Raw genomic sequence first — 20,297 nt, 5'->3', positions numbered from 1 at the left:
TTGTTTTATGTGGTTCGGGGTTTGTTGGTATATGTGTTTTGTAGAGGGGTGTTTGTTTAGATTAGTCCGGGGTTTTTGGTTAGGTTCTATGTTGTGTATTTCTATGTTAGATCTAGGGTGTTTAGTTCTATGTTTAGTTAATTGAGATTGGGCCTTCAATTGGAGGCAGCTGTTCCTCGTTGCCTCTGATTGAAGGTCTTATGTATAGGGGTGTGTTTGTTGTGGGAATTGTGGGAGATTGTTTTTGCATTGTTATGTTTAGCCTGCAAGACTGTCTAGCTGTCGTTCGTTTTTTCGTTTTTGTGTAATGTTCGTCATAAAATAAATATGAGCATTCACGTACCCGCTGCATTTTGGTCCACTTCCTACGACGGCCGTTACAGAACCTCCCACCAACAATGGACCAAGCAGCGGGGGAAGGAGCTACAAAGGAATTATGTGGACTATACGGACACTTGGACATGGGAGGAGATCCTGGACGGGGCTGGACCGTGGCACCAGGCTGGGGAATATCGTCGCCCACCGGAGGAGATAGAGGCAGCCAAGGCGTAGCGGCGCCGGTATGAGGCTCTATACACACGGTTGGCATTTAAGCCTTAGAGGCAGCCCCAATAAAACAATTTTTGGGGGGGGGCACACGGGTAGTTTGGCTGGGCCAGGGTTAAGCCCCAAGCCAACTCCCCGTGCTTATCAGAAGCAGCCTGTTATCGGTCAGGTCCCGTGCTATGAGGTGATACGCACGGCATCAAGGCCGAGCATTCACAAGTCGGTGTGTGAGGTGCCAGGGGGAAGCGGGCATCCAGCCAGTAAGGGTGGTGCCAGTACTGTGCTCGAGTCCGCCAGTGCGCCTTCATGGCCCAGTGTATCCTGTTCCCGCTCCTCGCACTAGCCCTGAGGTGCGTGTCTCCAGTCTGGTACCTCCACTACCAGCACCACGCACCAGGCTTCCAGTGCGTCAGCCCAGTCCAACTCGTCCTGTTCCTGCTCCTCGCACTAGTCTTGGGGTGCGTGTCTCCAGTCGGGTAGCTCCACTACCAGCCCCACGCATCAGGCTTTCAGTGCGCAGTCCCCGTCCAGAGCTTCCGACGACAGTACCCCGTCCAGAGCTTCCGATGACAGTACCCCGTCCAGAGCTTCCGGCGACAGTACCCCGTCCAGAGTGTCTGGCGACAGTGCCCCGTCTAGAGATGGCCTACAGTCCGGAACCGAGTGAGACGGCCTATAGTCCGGAACCGAGTGAGACGGCCTACAGTCCGGAATCGGCGCAGCCAGAGTCGCCCTACAGTCCGGAGCTCCCAGAGTCGCCCTACAGTCCGGAGCTCCCAGAGTCACCCTACAGTCCGGAGCTCCCAGAGTCGCCCTACAGTCCGGAGCTCCCAGAGTCGCCCTACAGTCCGGAGCTCCCAGAGTCGCCCTACAGTCCGGAGCTCCCAGAGTCGCCCTACAGTCCGGAGCTCCCAGAGTCGCCCTTCTGCCCGAGGTCTACAGCGAAGCGCTTCAGCCCGAGGTCTGCAGCGATGCGCTTCAGCCAGAGGCATTCAGCGGGGGTGGACAGGTTAGGTGGGGGACTAAGGCCAGAGCCTGAGCCACCTCCACAGTAGGAGGATTGGGGGGGGGGGGTGTAGCACGGGAACCGTCGGTGACGGTAACCACCCTCCCTTCCCTCCCTTTAGTTTGAGGGGTTTATTTTTGTAGTTATTTTTTTGTTGTTGTGAGGTGCATCCGGGGTCTGAACCTTTGGGAGTGGTTACTGTCACGTCCTGACCAGTAAAGGGGTTATTTGTTATTATAGTTTGGTCAGGATGTGGCAAGGGGTGTTTGTTTTATGTGGTTCGGGGTTTGTTGGTGTATGTGTTTTGTAGAGGGGTGTTTGTTTAGATTAGTCCGGGGTTTTTGGTTAGGTTCTATGTTGTGTATTTCTATGTTAGATCTAGGGTGTTTAGTTCCATGTTTAGTTAATTGAGATTGGGCCTTCAATTGGAGGCAGCTGTTCCTCGTTGCCTCTGATTGAAGGTCCTATGTATAGGGGTGTGTTTGTTGTGGGAATTGTGGGAGGTTGTTTTTGCATTGTTATGTTTAGCCTGCAAGACTGTCTAGCTGTCGTTCGTTTTTCGTTTTGTTGTTTTTGTGTAATGTTCGTCATAAAATAAATATGAGCATTCACGTACCCGCTGCATTTTGGTCCACTTCCTACGACGGCCGTTACACTCAGGATGTCGACCACAGGATATAGAGTTAGTATTTTGTCAGGCCTTATCTATTCAGATGTGCCAATGTCCCCCTTTCTGAGAATATGGAGACACCAACAAAAGGTTGGTTGAACCTCACGAAGCAATCGGTCTATGAAGGAACAATATATATTTTCTTATGCTATTTTGACTATCAGGGATTCAACAGTCTTAGTCAAGGGTTTCATAAAATTGTTTTTATTTTATCAGGTACTTTTTCATAAAGTATTGGAACTGTTCATACTGTCACGATTCTCTAAGACAGAACCCAGAAGCAGACCAGGACAAGGTGAGTAAAATGAAGGTGAGTATTTATTGGTAGTCTTGATGTGTAAATTGAATAATCCAGGAGACGGAACGGCAGCGGAGGTGAGTTGATGAGAGTGAATGGGTTGATCCAATGAAGCCACTGAATCCACCGACGGCCAGGCAAGGGAGTTGAATGTTCCGGGAGGATGACTGTAGACAGAGTAAACGGGAGTGAGTAACCGGCAACAAGTACAGAATAACAAAACAAACTCAGGAAACATGAGGCTGATACGCTGGCACAACATACTGTTCGTTGCTAACGATCCGGCAGGGAATGGATGTCAGGTCAGGGCTTATGAAGAGAAGAGGTGATGATCAGGACCAGGTGTGCAGATGGTTGATGAGATGCAGGTGCGGGCAATCAAAAGTTCTCCCGCCTAGCTTCGTCGCCTGGCAACCAGACAGGGTGCGTTCAGGAACCTCAGACAAAAGACTCCAAAACAAAAAACAGTCAGCTCAGGCAGAAAACAGACTCAGGAAGCGGGATTCCTGACACATATACACACACACACACACATATACACACACCCACATACATGTTTATGGTTTATGGCAGAGGTGGGACCAAGTCATTGTTTTACAAGTCACAAGTAAGTCTCAAGTCTTAGCACTCAAGTCCCAAGTCAAGACAGGCAAGTCCGAGTCAAGTGTCAAGTCCTAATCTTTGAGTTTCTTGTCCTAAACAAGTCATAATGTGCTCTTCACCAAATGTAATACCATTTCATATTTTTAACAAGGGTAATAGTATATTACATTTACACAAATCATTAATGTTTTTAAAAATATCTCTATTTATTACTTTCCAAATAAACGTTATATTTCCATGGAAATACATGGGTAGCCATGAGAAAGACACCCCCCCCAATCAAATCAAATCAAATCAAATTTATTTTTATATAGCCCTTCGTACATCAGCTGATATCTCAAAGTGCTGTACAGAAACCCAGCCTAAAACCCCAAACAGCAAGCAAAGCATGTGAAAGAAGCACGGTGGCTAGGAAAAACTCCCTAGGAAAAACTCCCTAGAAAGGCCAAAAACCTAGGAAGAAACCTAGAGAGGAACCAGGCTATGAGGGGTGGCCAGTCCTCTTCTGGCTGTGCAGGGTGGATATTATAACAGAACATGGTCAAGATGTTAAAATGTTAAAATGTTCATAAATGACCAGCATGGTCAAATAATAATAATCATAGTAGTTGTCGAGGGTGCAACAAGCACGTCCGGTGAACAGGTCAGGGTTCCATAGCCGCAGGCAGAACAGTTGAAACTGGAGCAGCAGCACGGCCAGGTGGACTGGGGACAGCAAGGAGTCATCTTACCAGGTAGTCCTGAGGCATGGTCCTAGAGCTCAGGTCCTCCGAGAGAAAGAGAGAATTAGAGAGAGCATATTTAAATTCACACAGGACACCGGATAAGACAAGAGAAATACTCCAGATGTAACAGACTGACCCTAGCCCCCCGACACATAAACTACTGCAGCATAAATACTGGAGGCTGAGACAGGAGGGATCAGAAGACACTGTGGCCCCATCCGATGATACCCCCGGACAGGGCCAAACCGGCAGGATGTAACCCCACCCACTTTGCCAAAGCACAGCCCCCACACCACTAGAGGGATGTCTCCAACCACCAACTTACCGTCCTAAGACAAGGCCGAGTATAGCCCACAACGATCTCCGCCATGGCACAACCCAAGGGGGGGCGCCAACCCAGACAGGAAGACCACGTCAGTGACTCAACCCACTCAAGTGACGCACCCCTCCCATGGACGGCATGGAAGAACACCAGTAAGCCAGTGACTCAGCCCCTGTAAAAGGGTTAGAGGCAGAGAATCCCAGTGGAAAGAGGGGAACCGGCAAGGCAGAGACAGCAAGGGCGGTTCGTTGCTCCAGCCTTTCCGTTCACCTTCACACTCCTGGGCCAGACTATACTTAATCATAGGACCTACTGAAGAGATAAGTCTTCAGTAAAGACTTAAAGGTTGAGACTGAGTCTGCGTCTCTCACATTGGTAGGCAGACCATTCCATAAAAATGGAGCTCTATAGGAGAAAGCCCTACCTCCAGCCGTTTGCTTAGAAATTCTAGGGACAATTAGGAGGCCTGCGTCTTGTGACCGTAGCGTACGTGTAGGTATGTACGGCAGGACCAAATCGGAAAGATAGGTAGGAGCAAGCCCATGTAATGCTTTGTAGGTTAGCAGTAAAACCTTGAAATCAGCCCTTGCCTTAACAGGAAGCCAGTGTAGGGAGGCTAGCACTGGAGTAATATGATCACATTTTTTGGTTCTAGTCAGGATTCTAGCAGCCGTATTTAGCACTAACTGAAGTTTATTTAGTGCTTTATCCGGGTAGCCGGAAAGTAGAGCATTGCAGTAGTCCAGCCTAGAAGTAACAAAAGCATGGATTAATTTTTCTGCATCAATTTTGGACAGAAAATTTCTGATTTTTGCAATGTTACGTAGATGGAAAAAAGCTGTCCTTGAAACAGTCTTGATATGTTCTTCAAAAGAGAGATCAGGGTCCAGAGTAACGCCGAGGTCCTTCACAGTTTTATTTGAGACGACTGTACAACCATCCAGATTAATTGTCAGATTCAACAGAAGATCTCTTTGTTTCTTGGGACCTAGAACAAGCATCTCTGTTTTGTCCGAGTTTAAAAGTAGAAAGTTTGCAGCCATCCACTTCTTTATGTCTGAAACACAGGCTTCTAGCGAGGGCAATTTTGGGGCTTCACCATGTTTCATTGAAATGTACAGCTGTGTGTCGTCCGCATAGCAGTGAAATTTAACATTATGTTTTCGAATGACATCCCCAAGAGGTAAAATATATAGTGAAAACAATAGTGGTCCTAAAACGGAACCTTGAGGAACACCGAAATTTACAATTGATTTGTCAGAGGACAAACCATTCACAGAGACAAACATATCTTTCCGACAGATAAGATCTAAACCAGGCCAGAACTTGTCCATGTAGACCAATTTGGGTTTCCAATCTCTCCAAAAGAATGTGGTGATCGATGGTATCAAAAGCGGCACTAAGATCTAGGAGCACGAGGACAGATGCAGAGCCTCGGTCTGACGTCATTAAAAGGTAATTTACCACCTTCACAAGTGCAGTCTCAGTGCTATGATGGGGTCTAAAACCAGACTGAAGCGTTTCGTATACATTGTTTGTCTTCAGGAAGTCAGTGAGTTGCTGTGCAACAGCTTTTTCAAAATTTTTTGAGAGGAATGGAAGATTCGATATAGGCCGATAGTTTTTTATAATTTCTGGATCAAGATTTGGCTTTTTCAAGAGAGGCTTTATTACTGCCACTTTTAGTGAGCTTGGTACACATCCGGTGGATAGAGAGCCGTTTATTATGTTCAACATAGGAGGGCCAAGCACAGGAAGCAGCTCTTTCAGTAGTTTAGTTGGAATAGGGTCCAGTATGCAGCTAGAGGGTTTGGAGGCCATGATTATTTTCATCATTGTGTCAAGAGATATAGTACTAAAACACTTTAGTATCTCCCTTGATCCTAGGTCCTGGCAGAGTTGTGTAGACTCAGGACAATGGAGCTTTGGAGGAATACCCAGATTTAAAGAGGAGTCTGTCATTTGCTTTCTAATGATCATGATCTTACCTCCATTTGCGAAGGCTGCTTTTTAGTTAGCTTTGCGACAGTATCAAAAATAAATTTCGGATTGTTCTTATTTTCCTCAATTAAGTTGGAAAAATAGGATGATCGAGCAGCAGTGAGGGCTCTTCGATACTGCACGGTACTGTCTTTCCAAGCTAGTCGGAAGACTTCCAGTTTGGTGTGGCGCCATTTCCGTTCCAATTTTCTGGAAGCTTGCTTCAGAGCTCGTGTATTTTCTGTATACCAGGGAGCTAGTTTCTTATGACAGATGTTTTTAATTTTTAGGGGTGCAACTGCATCTAGGGTATTGCGCAAGGTTAAATTGAGTTCCTCGGTTAGGTGGTTAACTGATTTTTGTCCTCTGACGTCCTTGGGTAGGCAGAGGCAGTCTGGAATGGCATCAAGGAATCTTTGGGTTGTCTGAGAATTTATAGCACGACTTTTAATGCTCCTTGGTTGGGGTCTGAGCAGATTATTTGTTGCAATTGCAAACGTAATAAAATGGTGGTCCGATAGTCCAGGATTATGAGGAAAAATATTAAGATCCACAACATTTATTCCATGGGACAAAACTAGTTCCAGAGTATGACTGTGGCAGTGAGTAGGTCCAGAGACATGTTGGACAAAACCCACTGAGTCGATGATGGCTCCGAAAGCCTTTTGGAGTGGGTCTGTGGACTTTTCCATGTGAATGTTAAAGTCACCAAAAATTTGAATATTATCTGCTATGAATACAAGATCCGATAGGAATTCAGGGAACTCAGTGAGGAACACTGCATATGGCTCAGGAGGCCTGTAAACAGTAGCTATAAAAAGTGAATGAGTAGGCTGCATAGATTTCATGACTAGAAGCTCAAAAGACGAAAACGTCATTGTTTTTTTTTTTGTAAATTGAAATTTGCTATCGTAAATGTTAGCAACACCTCCGCCTTTGCCGGATGCACGGGGGGTATGGTCACTAGTGTAACCAGGGGGTGAGGCCTCATTAAACACAGTAAATTCATCAGGCTTAAGCCATGTTTCAGTCAGGCCAATCACATCAAGATTATTATCAGTGATTAGTTCATTGACTATCACTGCCTTGGAAGTGAGGGATCTAACATTAAGTAACCCAATTTTGAGATGTGAGGTATCACAATCTCTTTCAATAATGGCAGGAATGGAGGAGGTCTTTATACTAGTGAGATTGCTAAAGCGAACACCGCCATTTTTAATTTTGCCCAACCTAGATTGAGGCACAGACACGGTCTCAATGGGGAAAGCTGAGCTGACTACGCTGACTGTGCTAGTGGCAAACTCCACTAAGCTGGCAGGCTGGCTAACAGCCTGCTGCCTGGCCTGCACCCTATTTCATTGTGGAGCTAGAGGAGTTAGAGCCCTGTCTATGTTCGTAGATAAGATGAGAGCACCCCTCCAGCTAGGATGGAGTCCGTCACTCCTCAACAGGCCAGGCTTGGTCCTGTTTGTGGGTGAGTCCCAGAAAGAGGGCCAATTATCTACAAATTCTATCTTTTGGGAGGGGCAGAAAACAGTTTTCAACCAGCGATTGAGTTGTGAGACTCTGCTGTAGAGCTCATCACTCCCCTAACTGGGAGGGGGCCAGAGACAATTAATCGATGCCGACACATCTTTCTAGCTGATTTACACGCTGAAGCTATGTTGCGCTTGGTGACCTCTGACTGTTTCATCCTAACATCGTTGGTGCCGACGTGGATAACAATATCTCTATACTCTCTACACTCGCCAGTTTTAGCTTTAGCCAGCACCGTCTTTAGATTAGCCTTAACGTCGGTAGCCCTGCCCCCTGGTAAGCAGTGTATGATCGCTGGATGATTAGTTTTAAGTCTAATACTGCGGGTAATGGAGTCGCCAATGACTAGGGTTTTCAATTTGTCAGAGCTAATGGTGGGAGCCGTCGGCGTCTCAGACCCCACAACGGGAGGAGTAGAGACCAGAGAAGTCTCGGCCTCCGACTCCGACTCGCTTAATGGGGAGAACCGGTTGAAAGTTTCTGTCGGCTGAATAAGCGACACCGGTTGAGCATTCCTACAGCGTTTCCCTCCAGAAGCCATGAGAAAGATGTCCGGCTGCGGGGACCGTGCGAGGGGGTTTATACTAACGTTACTATCTGTACTTACTGGTGGCACAGACGCTGTTTCATCCTTTCCTACACTGAAATTACCCTTGCCTAACGATCGCGTCTGAAGCTGGGCTTGCAGCACAGCTATCCTTGCCGTAAGGCGATCGTTCTCCTGTATATTATAAGTACAACGACTGCAATTAGAAGGCATCATGTTAATGTTACTTAGCTTCGGCTGTTTGAAGTCCTGACGAACCATGTCCAGATAAAACCTCCGGGGTGAAAAAAGTTGAATGAAAAAAGTTGAGTGAGGAAAAAAGTAAAAACATACGGTAATGAAAAAGTGAAAAACCGTCAGGTAGCAAAGTAAGATCGGCAACAAAACGCACAGCAGCGTAAGCAAGTCCGTGTCTCTGTGTCTCTGTCTTCTCTATAGTGATCGACTATCGAGGATCACTAAGGGGCGCAATCGGGCGATGTAGGCTTGTACGCAATTGCCCAACCTTCACACACACACTCTCTCTCTGTGGGGTTACAGTAGGCTAATGTATGTCAATGGTTTTAGGAACATCAGGCAGGATTTAGGCTACCAACTGCCTAGCCAGTTGTAGCTCAATCTTGGGTGCAATGATCACGTTCCCGCACTGACTGACTGTGTGGAGGCTCATTGATTTAACTTTACGTTAGCCTACATGTTACACCAGTAAAGTAATAAAATATATAGTTGCCGGCTATATTAGCCACGACTTACAGTACTTTGTGCAGCTTCAAATGTCGAACAAAGTTGGAAATTGTTGCGCCTCCGTCTATAATTTTCTTCCCGCATGTTTTGCAAGTTGCAATCCATTTTTTGTTGATACAGCGTCGTCTTTATATCCGAAAATAATAATTTTGAGTATCATCTTTCCAAGGGCTCCATCTGAATTCACCCGCCGACGTTCCTCTGCACTGCCACGCACAACTTTTTCTCAGCTGGCCGATTCAAACTGTAATCCGTTAAACGAAGAGCTTTTTTTAATAGCATAATTTTAAATATTTGGGCTTGTCAGGTCGAGTCATAAGGCTCAAGTCCAAGTCAAGTCAGGAGTCATTGGTGTTAAAATCAAAGTCGAGTTGCAAGTCATCATATTTGTGACTCGAGTCCACACCTCTGGTCTATGGTGTCAATCAGTTTATAACATGGTTTATGGAGACCCACCTTTCCCATGGTCCTATCAATGAAATAAAAACATTTATGTACAATTTGTAGAAGACACACACACACACATTTGATTTGATATCATTCTCCTCACTCATACTCTTGAGGAGGGCTGGATGAACTTCAACCTGAAAACCAAACACATATTGTCCACATACACGGTCGGGTTGTACAACACATTTTTAACACAAGTGTTAAATGCTTTGTATTTCAGTTGTACAACCTGAGAGTGTACGGGACATTAAGGGAAAAAAGACACAGACTATGTCACACCCTGATCTGTTTCACCTGTCTTTGTGCTTGTATCCACCCCCTTCCAGGTGTCGCCCATCTTCCTCATTATCCCCTGTGTATTTATACCTGTGTTCTCTGGTTGTCTGTTGCCAGTTCGTTTTGTTCGTCAAGACTATCAGCGTTTCCCCCTGAATCGTGATAGAGTATTCAAGCTGTAATTTCAATAAGCTTGAAATTTGTAAAGTCATATAAACTGAGTGCACAACACATTATGAACTGCTCTTTCCATGACATAGAATGACCATGTGAATCCAGGTGAAAGCTATGATCCCATATTGATGTCACTGGTTAAATCCACTTCAATCAGTGTAGATGAAGGGGAGAAGATAGGTTAACAAATCATTTTTAAGCCTTGAGACAATGAAACATGAATTGTGTGAGTGCCATTCAAAGAGTGAATGGGCAAGGCAAAATATGTAAGTACCTTTGAACGGGGTATGGTAGTAGGTACCAGGGACACTGGTGTGTGTCAAGAACTGCAACACTGCTGGGTTTTTCCACACTCAACAGTTTCCCGTGTAGATTAGGAATGGTCCACCGTCCAAAGGTTATCCAGCATCCCTGTGGAAAGCTTTCGACACCTTGTAGAGTCAATTCCCCGATGAATTGAGGGGGGAGTGACATATGACTTACTTTTATTTTAGCTCTTAGTGGAGCACAGGGCCTCAACAGCATTGGGGGTTCAGCCCACAGGGTCATGGAGACATGTGACGCATGCTGCCCCACCACGACAGCATACAGTCAGGTCCAGTGGTGATTTTAGTATGTAAATCTTGGTGGGGCAAAACAAAAACATGTGGGATGCATACCAGCAAAGCCACAACACAACACTAAACAATACATTAATTGCACTATACCACTGCTACACCTGGCTGTCAGCGGAGCGTTGTCTGGCAGTGAAACAATTCATTCAGCGTTATTTACTGCCTTTAAAAAAACATAGCTGACATGGCTGACTTGCTTAAACAATTGTGGTTTCTACTGACAATTGAGATGCACAAACTATGGCATAAGGGGACGACAAGTGGATAAGAGGCAATCCGTAATTTTGATTAAGACATTAATGAGCGAGCTAGGATGGACGTAGTCAATATAACTATTTGTTCAGCACTTTTGAAATGTACAGCGACAGAATTCAGAACATGGGCCGTTCTTACAGTGTTCTCCCTGTACACCAAATCAGAACCGTAGGATAAATACAAGGGGCATATAAGCAGACAATGAAAGCTCTTACAATATTCAATGATTACATTTCTCAAAAACAGGTTATAGGCTACATGTGCACCACCAAGTCAGAACAGTTGTCACGGCTGGCAAAAGGAGCGGACCAAGGTGCAGCGTGTTTGTAGTTCCACATTTAATTAAATCCGTGAAACCTTGCAAAACATAAATAACTGAATTTGACAAAACAACAAACCGTGACGCAGAGAGAAAGAAACACGACTCAAAAGATAATAACCCACAAAAACAGGAAGAAAAAAAACCCTACTTAAATATGATCTCCAATCAGAGGTAACGAGGACCAGCTGCCTCCAATTGGAGATCAACCCAAACAACCTCAACATAGAATTAGAAAAACTAGAACTTAAACATAGAAATAGAAAACATAGAAAAACACAACCACCCCCTGTCATGCCCTGACCTACTCTACTATAGAAAAATACATCTTACTAGGGTCAGGACGTGACAGTACCCCCCCACCCCCCAAAGGTGCAGACTCCGAATGCTACGCAAACAAAACATAAACAAAAACAAAAGGGAGGGTAGGGAGGGTGACAATTGTCTATGGCGGCTCAAATGCAGTCCACATAACCTTAACCTCCAGCAGAGGAGGCGGCTCCGGTTCGGGGCGTAATCCCCGCTCCACCCACTGATCCCTCCGCTCTAGTACCACCGGATCGTGGATCATCGTCGGGGGAACCGGACCGTAGATCATTGTTGGAGGTTCTGGGCTGCAGGCCGCCGCTGGAGGTTCTGGGCTGGGGAACTTCTCAGGAGGTTCCGGACTGTAGGCCGTCTCCGGAGGTTCCGGACTGTATGCCGTCTCAGGAGGTTCCGGACTGTATGCCGTCTCAGGAGGTTCCGGACTGTGGGCCGTCTCAGGAGGTTCCGGACTGTGGGCCGTCTCAGGAGGTTCCGGACTGTGGGCCGTCTCAAGTGGTTCTGGACTGTAGGCCGTCTCAGGAGGTTCCGGACTTTAGACTGTCTCAGGAGGTTCCGAACTGTGGACCGTCACTGCAGGCTCCGTGCCGTGGATCATCACTACAGGTTCCGTGCCGTGGATCATCACTGGAGGCTTCGTGCCATGGATCATCTCTACAGGCTCTGGGACATGGATCATCCCTACAGGCTTCTTGCCATGGATTATCCCTACAGGCTCCGGACCATAGATCATCACTGGAGGCTTCATTCGTGGAGCTGGAATAGGTCTCCCCGGACTAGGGAACGACGCTGGGAGTTCTGGACTAGGGAACGTCTCTGGGAGTTCTGGACTAGAGAACGTCGCTGGAGGCTTCCTTCATGGAGCTGGAATAGGTCTCACCTATTTGGAACTTAATTTGGCCAAAGACAATGGCTCACATAATTAAACAAAGCACTTGCTAACTGGTTTAAACCTTTCCAAAAGTTTTGAACAAGCTATATTGTAGCAATTACAAAGAAATGCTAGTGCCTACCATACCCACCAAATTACATCAATAGGCTAATAATATTTATTTACAAAAGTCCTACTTATGACCTATCTTAAATTAAATACGATTGAACTTAATTTAGCCAACAAAAATGTGTCACGTCCTGACCAGTAAAAGGGGTTATTTGTTATTGTAGTTTGGTCAGGACGTGGCAGGGGTGTGTTGTCGGGTTTTTTTGGGTATTGTTCTATGTTTTGTATTTCTATGTTCGTATTTCTAGTTGTTCTATTTCTATGTTAGTTTTGGGAACGACCTCCAATTAGAAGCAGCTGGTTGTAGTTGCTTCTAATTGGAGGCCATATTTATATGGGTTTATTTTCTCTTGTGTTTGTGGGTGGTTGTTTCTCCGTATAGTCATTTGTACCTTACAGGACTGTCGTTCGTCTTCTTGTTTTGTTTAGTGTTTACGTTTGAATAAAAATATAAGTATGGACACTTACCACGCTGCGTATTGGTCGGATATAGATTTCTCCGCTTCTGAAGACGAAGCATATGACAAAATGTCTCAACAGAATGAAACAAAACACATTTTGCATACTTTAAGAACTGGTTAAGGTAATAAATAGGCCTACAATAATAACAATGATATACGCTAATAATAATAACAAAACAAATTATTATAAAGACTAAAGAATAAATAAATTAAGTTCCCAAATTGCATCCTGCCTGAATAGCGAATTGCAAAAAAAAAAAATCTAATATTCTGCTAATGCCTTCTATCATGTAAATAACATTGAATTGCAAGAATTCCAGCACCTCCAACTCAAAACATCTTCCTCTGGTTATGCCCTGGACTGAAGAGGCAGACAAATAGGAGAAATGTGGTGGACCCTCTGTTAAATTACATATTTCTCAAGGTAGGAATATTGCAAAAATATGATCAATGTCTCATTCGAGAGAATACAACCTCCCACGTTATGACATCGGTCAGTATTGAAATCTGACATGTATGATAAACGTTTTTCGCGATCCAAAAGTCGTATTCCTATTAACTGAGAGTGGTTTTATCCCAATGCTACATCATACCAGTTTATACCTGCTTGAACAGCAATAGCTCAGTTCCACATGAAAATATAAAAGGACCCCAGGAATTGATAGAACATCGCTCAGAGATGCACAAAAACAATATAAAAATCAAAATGGATGAACCTTTCCTTTAACCTCTATTTAGGAAGAATAGATGAGGATCTTCTTCATCATTATTTATCTAGTCATTCATTAGCTATTATTACCATCAGAATATCCCAATAATTAAAAAGGCCAGCTTCTACATTCTTGTACCTTTTTTCCTTACCATTATAAGCATCTGCTGTGTCTGTAGGTTTGAGTAAATTTAGCGGAGGGTAAACGCAAGTGAACACAGTTTACCCAAAATTGTTTTTGCCATGAAGTAAAGAGACCAGCGGTTTGAAGTCCACCCATAGACTTAAATAGACATCACTTCATTGTATCTGTCTGTCCCATTATGGGGTCAGCATGCTCTTGTGGGGTCAGCATGCTCATGCTCTCTATTACGGGCCGCATGCTCTTGAGGCATCTGAATTTTGAAGTAGTCAATTTTCTTCTTCTACTACTTCTATGAGATGGAAAGCAAACCTGCAGTATGTTGTTTTAAAGGTATAAAGCAAAATGTTGCAGATTTACTGCCACCTGCAGTTATGGAATGTTTACTCATGAGTATAATACATTTGGGAAATAATTAAACATTTTCCCGTGGTGCCCTGACTTCCTAGGTAATTAAAGTTTACATGATTAGTTTAATCACGTAAGGAATAATTACACATAGAGAATTGATTTGATAATATAGCAGTCTTCACATTTAATGATAGTCACACTACGACACATAGCTGGGGCACCATAAGCCCCTTTGTTCTATTCCTTCAGGCTACTATCTCTATCTCGAGTCACACACACACCACATCTTATCTATGAATGCAGGCTCAGTCAGACCGGAGACATACAGTATCTCACAAAAGTGAGTACACTCCTCACATTTTTGTAAATATTTGAGTATATCTTTTCATGTGACAACACTGAAGAAATGACACTTTGCTACAATGTAAAGTAGTGAGTGTACAGCTTGTATAACAGTGTAAATTCGCTGTCCCCTCAAAATAACACAACACACAGCCATTAATGTCTAAACCGCTGGCAACAAAAGTGAGTACACCCCTAAGTATAAATATTGCAGGGGGGGGGGGGGGGGGAGCGGGCGCAGACATGACAGTACCCCCCCTCTTGGGGTGCCACCCGGCGTCCCACCTGGGTGAACCGGCCGAGACATGGGCGCTGGGCAAGCCGGTTGGGGCGTGGGAGCCCAACGAACCGGCAGGAGCGTGAGAGCCTGGCGAGCCGGCTGAGGCATGGAAGCCAGACAATCAGACTGAGGCAAGACGCCTGTTGATCCTGCTGCAGTGAGGGAGCCTGATGATCCGGTGGAGAGTGACGTGGGATGGGAAGCCGCCGAGCCAACCGAGGCAAGGAAACCTCTCGAGCCAGCCAGGGCGTGAAAGCTCGACGGGCTGGCTTAGGCACCCCCGGTTCCATTAGCAGCGGAATCCACCCCAACGTCACCAACAAAACAAAAAAAACTCCTGGACCGGCTGGGCGAACAAGAAATGACGATCCGGCTGAGGCCCGACGTGGGATGGGTGCCACCTCGGGCCAACCGGGACAAGGAAACCTCTCGAGCCAGCTAGGGCGTGGAAGCCCGACGAGCCTGCTAGGCACCCCCGGTTCCATCGGTGGCGACCAAGAGCCGATGCCACCATACCAACTGGAACACCAGTACTCCCCGATGCTTCGTGTGATGGTCTTCTGCATTCTGTCACATGTAATGACACTGGAGAGACGAAGCAGGTACGGGGAGTCAAACATTTAATAAAGAACGGACATGGAATGAGACAGGAACAGAGTCAGCAAACTTATAATACAGACAAAAAACAATCAATGCCACAAGAGCATTAGAGAGAACAGAGCTGGGGAACTGACAAATATAGGGGAGGTAATAACAGGTGATGAGTGAGTCCAGGTGAATCCGATATCGCTGATGCGCGTGATGAGGCAAGGCAGGTGTGCGTAATGGATGATAGGATAGTCACGCTACGACACAAGGCTGGGGCACTATAAGCCACTTTGGGTTCATCCTGTGGTCATCTGCTTCTGGTGTTATTTCCCAGAAGCAAGGATGAGAATAAACAATGAAATGTTTGTTCTATTCATTCAGGCTCTATCTCTATCTCGGGTCACACACACACCGCATCTTATCTATGAATGCAGGCTCAGTCAGACCGGAGACATATGTCTCACAAGCACCACAAATCATAGAACGGAATTTGGCTGTAAAGTTTTTTAGCACAAAGCCATCACTTAATCATTTGCCAACCCAAGCTTCAAAAGAATCACCTCAGTTCACTCAGAATGAAGAGAGAGAGTCCTAAGAACACTACTCTATCGGATGAAAACAACCTTTCGGTACAAAACCAGTATCATAAGTCAGTTCGTCAAATTTCTTCCCATCTAGAGCTGCCCCGGTCAACTGTAAGTGCTGTTATTGTGAAGTGGAAACGTCTAGCAAACAACAATAGGCCACACAAGCATACAGAATGTAACCACCGAGTGCTGAAGCGAGTAAAAATCATCTGTCCTCGGTTACCCACGTGCACAAAGTGAGGTCCATACAGAAATGATTTGTCGAGATCCGTGTGGAAGAACTTGACTGGCTTGCGCAGAGCCCTAACCTTAACCCCATCCAACACCTTTGGGATTAATTGGAACACCGACTGCGAGCCAGGCCTAATTGCCCAACATCAGTGCCCGACCTCACTAATGCTCTTGTGGCTGAATGGAAGCAAGTCCATACAGCAATTTTCCAACATCTAGTGGAAAGCGCTGTCCACAGGCATGTGCTGAAATCGCATCAAATCTTGAATCGTGCCCTAGATATGCTCTCCAAGGTCCTGAATGTCTTTGCTGCGGTCTCAGGCACAACAAAGATATCATGTAGGCCACTTTAGACGTCCTTATTTAGAAAAACTGTCGTTTTTTACAAATAATTACAACACATACTGTAGGTCTGCATTAGGCTTATGGTCATATCCCTATATATGCCATATAGTGCTGGCACATCGATAGGCAGTGCATATTAAATAATTTTACTTTTCAACCACGTTTTAGTTTTCTCCTTTTTGTACATCCACTGGTCTAGACTGAGGCTATGTTCCTAGGACCATTATGGTATCCAGTAGTAGGCTACCCCCCCAACCCACACACCCACCCCTTCATTCTTCACACCCATCACACCCACCCCCGCCCAGTAACAGGCACCTCGCTCTGCCTTATTGAACTAAAATAAAGCAGGCCTAAAAACATCATGTCAAAGTGCACATTTTTTTTTAAATCATTGAATATGAAAAATACACATTAAAACATTATGGAAATGTAATACATCATTGCATTGTAGGTGCCAATATCACACCATGCATCACTCCCTGTCTGGTGTTATTTTTACTCCAGTGCATCTGACTGCAGCAACCAAGCTCGGTCTTTCATACATCTTTAAGGGTTTGTTTGAACCATCAACAATTTTCCCACAGTCTGTGATTCTGAGTGACTGTACTTTCTGTGTGACTACCGCAAAGTCCATTTGGTTGTTAGGTGGGTGTCCTGGGCTACCTCACATGTTTATCTGTGAGTGCCAGTGTTGCTGTATACAAGGTTATTAATATATTTATCTCGCCGTGTGTAAATGTGATGCTGTGCAGGTTGTGTTAATGCTGACAGTGACAGAGATGCTTCTGTTAGGCAGTGAGGATTGACAAGGCTTACAACCTGGTGATAGACGCCATTGTTGGCTTGCCATGTCATTTTAGCAATCCATGACACTGTAACGCCCTGGCCATAGAGAGGGGTTTTTGTTCTTTATTTTGGTTAGGCCAGGGTGTTACATTGGGTGGGCGTTCTATGTTATTTTTCTATGTTTTTGTATTTCTTTGTTTTGGGCCGTGTGTGGCTCCCAATCAGGCACAGCTGAAGTTCGTTGTTGTTGATTGGGAGTCACACATAAGTGCATGTTTTTCCGTTGGGGTTTTGTGGGTAATTGTTTCTGTCATTGTGTTTCACCTGACAGGACTGTTTGGCTGTCAGTTTTCTTGTTTTTTGTATAGTGTTCACGTTGTTTGAATTAAATATGATGAACACTAACTCCGCTGCGTTTTGGTCCACTCTCTCTCACGACAGCCGTTACAGAATTACCCACGAAACAAGGACCAAGCAGCGGAGGAAGGAGCAGCACCAGGAGAGCAGCATGATGGACTCATGGACGTGGGAACAAATACTGGACGGAGAGGGACCATGGACTCAGGCTGGGGAGTATCGCCTCCCGCAGTGGGAGATCGAAGCGGCGAGAGTGGAGAGGTGATGGTATGAGGAGAGAGAGCGCAACAGGCACGAGAGGCAGCCCCAAGGTTTTTTTTGGGGGGGGGCACACGGGACAGTCGGCGGTGCCGAGGTCGGAACCAGAGCCAGTCGGGTTGACGTTGGAGGTGAGCGAAGGGTGCAAAGCAGAGACAGTGAAGGAGTTGATGGGGAGATTGGAGGAGAGAGAGATGAGAGACCTGCTGGTTTGGTGCATAAGGCATGGCATTCGCCCTACGGAGCGTGTCAGTGAATTGATGTCACCTGAGTCAGTTCTCCATACTCATCCTGAGGTGCGTGCTGGCCGTCTGTTGAAGACTGTGCCTGCGCCCAGAAACAGGCCTCCTGCATGTCTTCCTAGCCCTGCACGTCCTGTGCCTACGCCCAGAAACAGGCCTCCTGCATGTCTTTCCAGCCCTGCACGTCCTGTGCCTATGCCCAGAACCAGGCCTCCTGCATGTCTTCCCATCCTGGTCAAGCCCGTGCCTCCTCCTCGGACCAGTCCGCCAGTGGGTCTCCCCATCCTGGTCAGTCCTGTGCCTCCTCCTAGGACCAGGCCTCCAATGGGTTTCCCCATCTTGGTTAAGCCTGTGCCTCCTCCTCGGACCAGGCCTCCAGTGGGTCTCCCCATCCTGGTCTGTCCTGTGCCTGCTCCATGGACCAGGCCTCCAGTGGGTCTCCCCATCCTGGTTAAGCCTGTGCCTCCTCCTCGGACCAGGCCTCCAGTGGGTCTCCCCATCCTGGTTAAGCCTGTGCCTCCTCCTCGGACCAGGCCTCCAGTGGATCTCCCCATCCTGGTCAGTCCTGGGCCTCCTCCTAGGACCAGGCCACCAGTGGATCTCCCCATCCTGGTCCGTCCGGTGCCACCTCCCAGGACTAGGCCTCCAGAGTGGCCCGCCTGTTCGGAGCTGCCAGAGTGGCCCGCCTGTTCGGAGCTGCCAGAGTGGCCCGCCTGTTCGGAGCTGCCAGAGTGGCCCGCCTGTTCGGAGCAGCCAGAGTGGTCCGCCTGTCCGGATCTGCCAGAGTGGCCCGCCGGTCCGGATCTGCCAGAGTGGCCCGCCGGTCCGGATCTGCCAGAGTGGCCCGCCGGTCCGGATCTGCCATCGCGGCCCGCCGGTCCGGATCTGCCATCGCGGCCCGCCGGTCCGGATCTGCCATCGCGGCCCGCCGGTCCGGATCTGCCATCGCGGCCCGCCGGTCCGGATCTGCCATCGCGGCCCGCCGGTCCGGATCTGCCATCGCGGCCCGCCGGTCCGGATCTGCCATCGCGGCCCGCCGGTCCGGATCTGCCAGAGTGGCCCGCCGGTCCGGATCTGCCATTGCGGCCTGCCGGTCCGGATCTGCCATCGCGGCCCGCCGATCCGGATCTGCCAGAGTCGCCCGCCGGTCCGGATCTGCCATTGCGGCCCGCCGGTCCGGATCTGCCATCGCCGCCCGCCAGCCGGGCGCAGCCAGGGTCATCCGCCAGTCAGGCGCAGCAAGGGTCGCCCGCCAGCCGGGCGCAGCCATCACCGCCCGTGAGCCGGGCGCAGCAAGGGACACCCGCCAGCCGGGTGCAGCCAGGTTCGTCCGCCAGCCGGGCACAACAAGAGTCACCAGCCAGCCGGGCTGAAGTCAGGATCGCCCACCAGACCTTCGGCGCGGCCAGGTGCGCCACCTAAGAGGGCGACGCCAAGGGTGGGGCAGAGGCCACGTCCCGCACCTGAGCCGCCGCCGTAAGAAGGCCCACCCAGACCCTCCCCTTCAGTGTCAGGTTTTGCGGCCGGAGTCCGCACCTTGGGGGGGTACTGTAACGCCCTGGCCATAGAGAGGGGTTTTTGTTCTTTATTTTAGTTAGGCCAGGGTGTTACATTGGGTGGGCGTTCTATGTTCTTTTTCTATGTTTTTGTATTTCTTTGTTTTGGGCCGTGTGTGGCTCCCAATCAGGCACAGCTGAAGTTCGTTGTTGTTGATTGGGAGTCACACATAAGTGCATGTTTTTCCGTTGGGGTTTTGTGGGTAATTGTTTCTGTCATTGTGTTTCACCTGACAGGACTGTTTGGCTGTCAGTTTTCTTGTTTTTTGTATTACATTTACATTACATTTTAGTCATTTAGCAGACGCTCTTATCCAGAGCGACTTACAGTAGAGTGCATACATTGTTGTTGTATGTGTCGAACTGCTTTGCTTTATTCTTGGCCAGGTCGCAGTTGTAAATGAGAACTTGTTCTCAAATAGCCTACCTTGGATTGGAGTGTAAGAGTGGGTTCATTTCCTTCTGGTAGTGATGGCCCTGTTTGGCCGGCATAGGTATGTGTGTCCAGGTGGATGTCTCATCACTGCTGGTGCTGATGCTGACGTATAGTGCTCACGTTGTTTGAATTAAATATGATGAACACTAACTCCGCTGCGTTTTGGTTCACTCTCTCTCACGACAGCCGTTACAGACACCCACCATCTCAGATTGTTCTGAAATTGTTTCCGTA

Source organism: Salmo salar, chromosome ssa14 (assembly GCF_905237065.1).
Source record: "Salmo salar chromosome ssa14, Ssal_v3.1, whole genome shotgun sequence".
In the NCBI taxonomy this organism is placed as follows: Eukaryota; Metazoa; Chordata; class Actinopteri; order Salmoniformes; family Salmonidae; genus Salmo; species Salmo salar.
Note: the sequence above shows the minus strand (reverse complement) of the source record.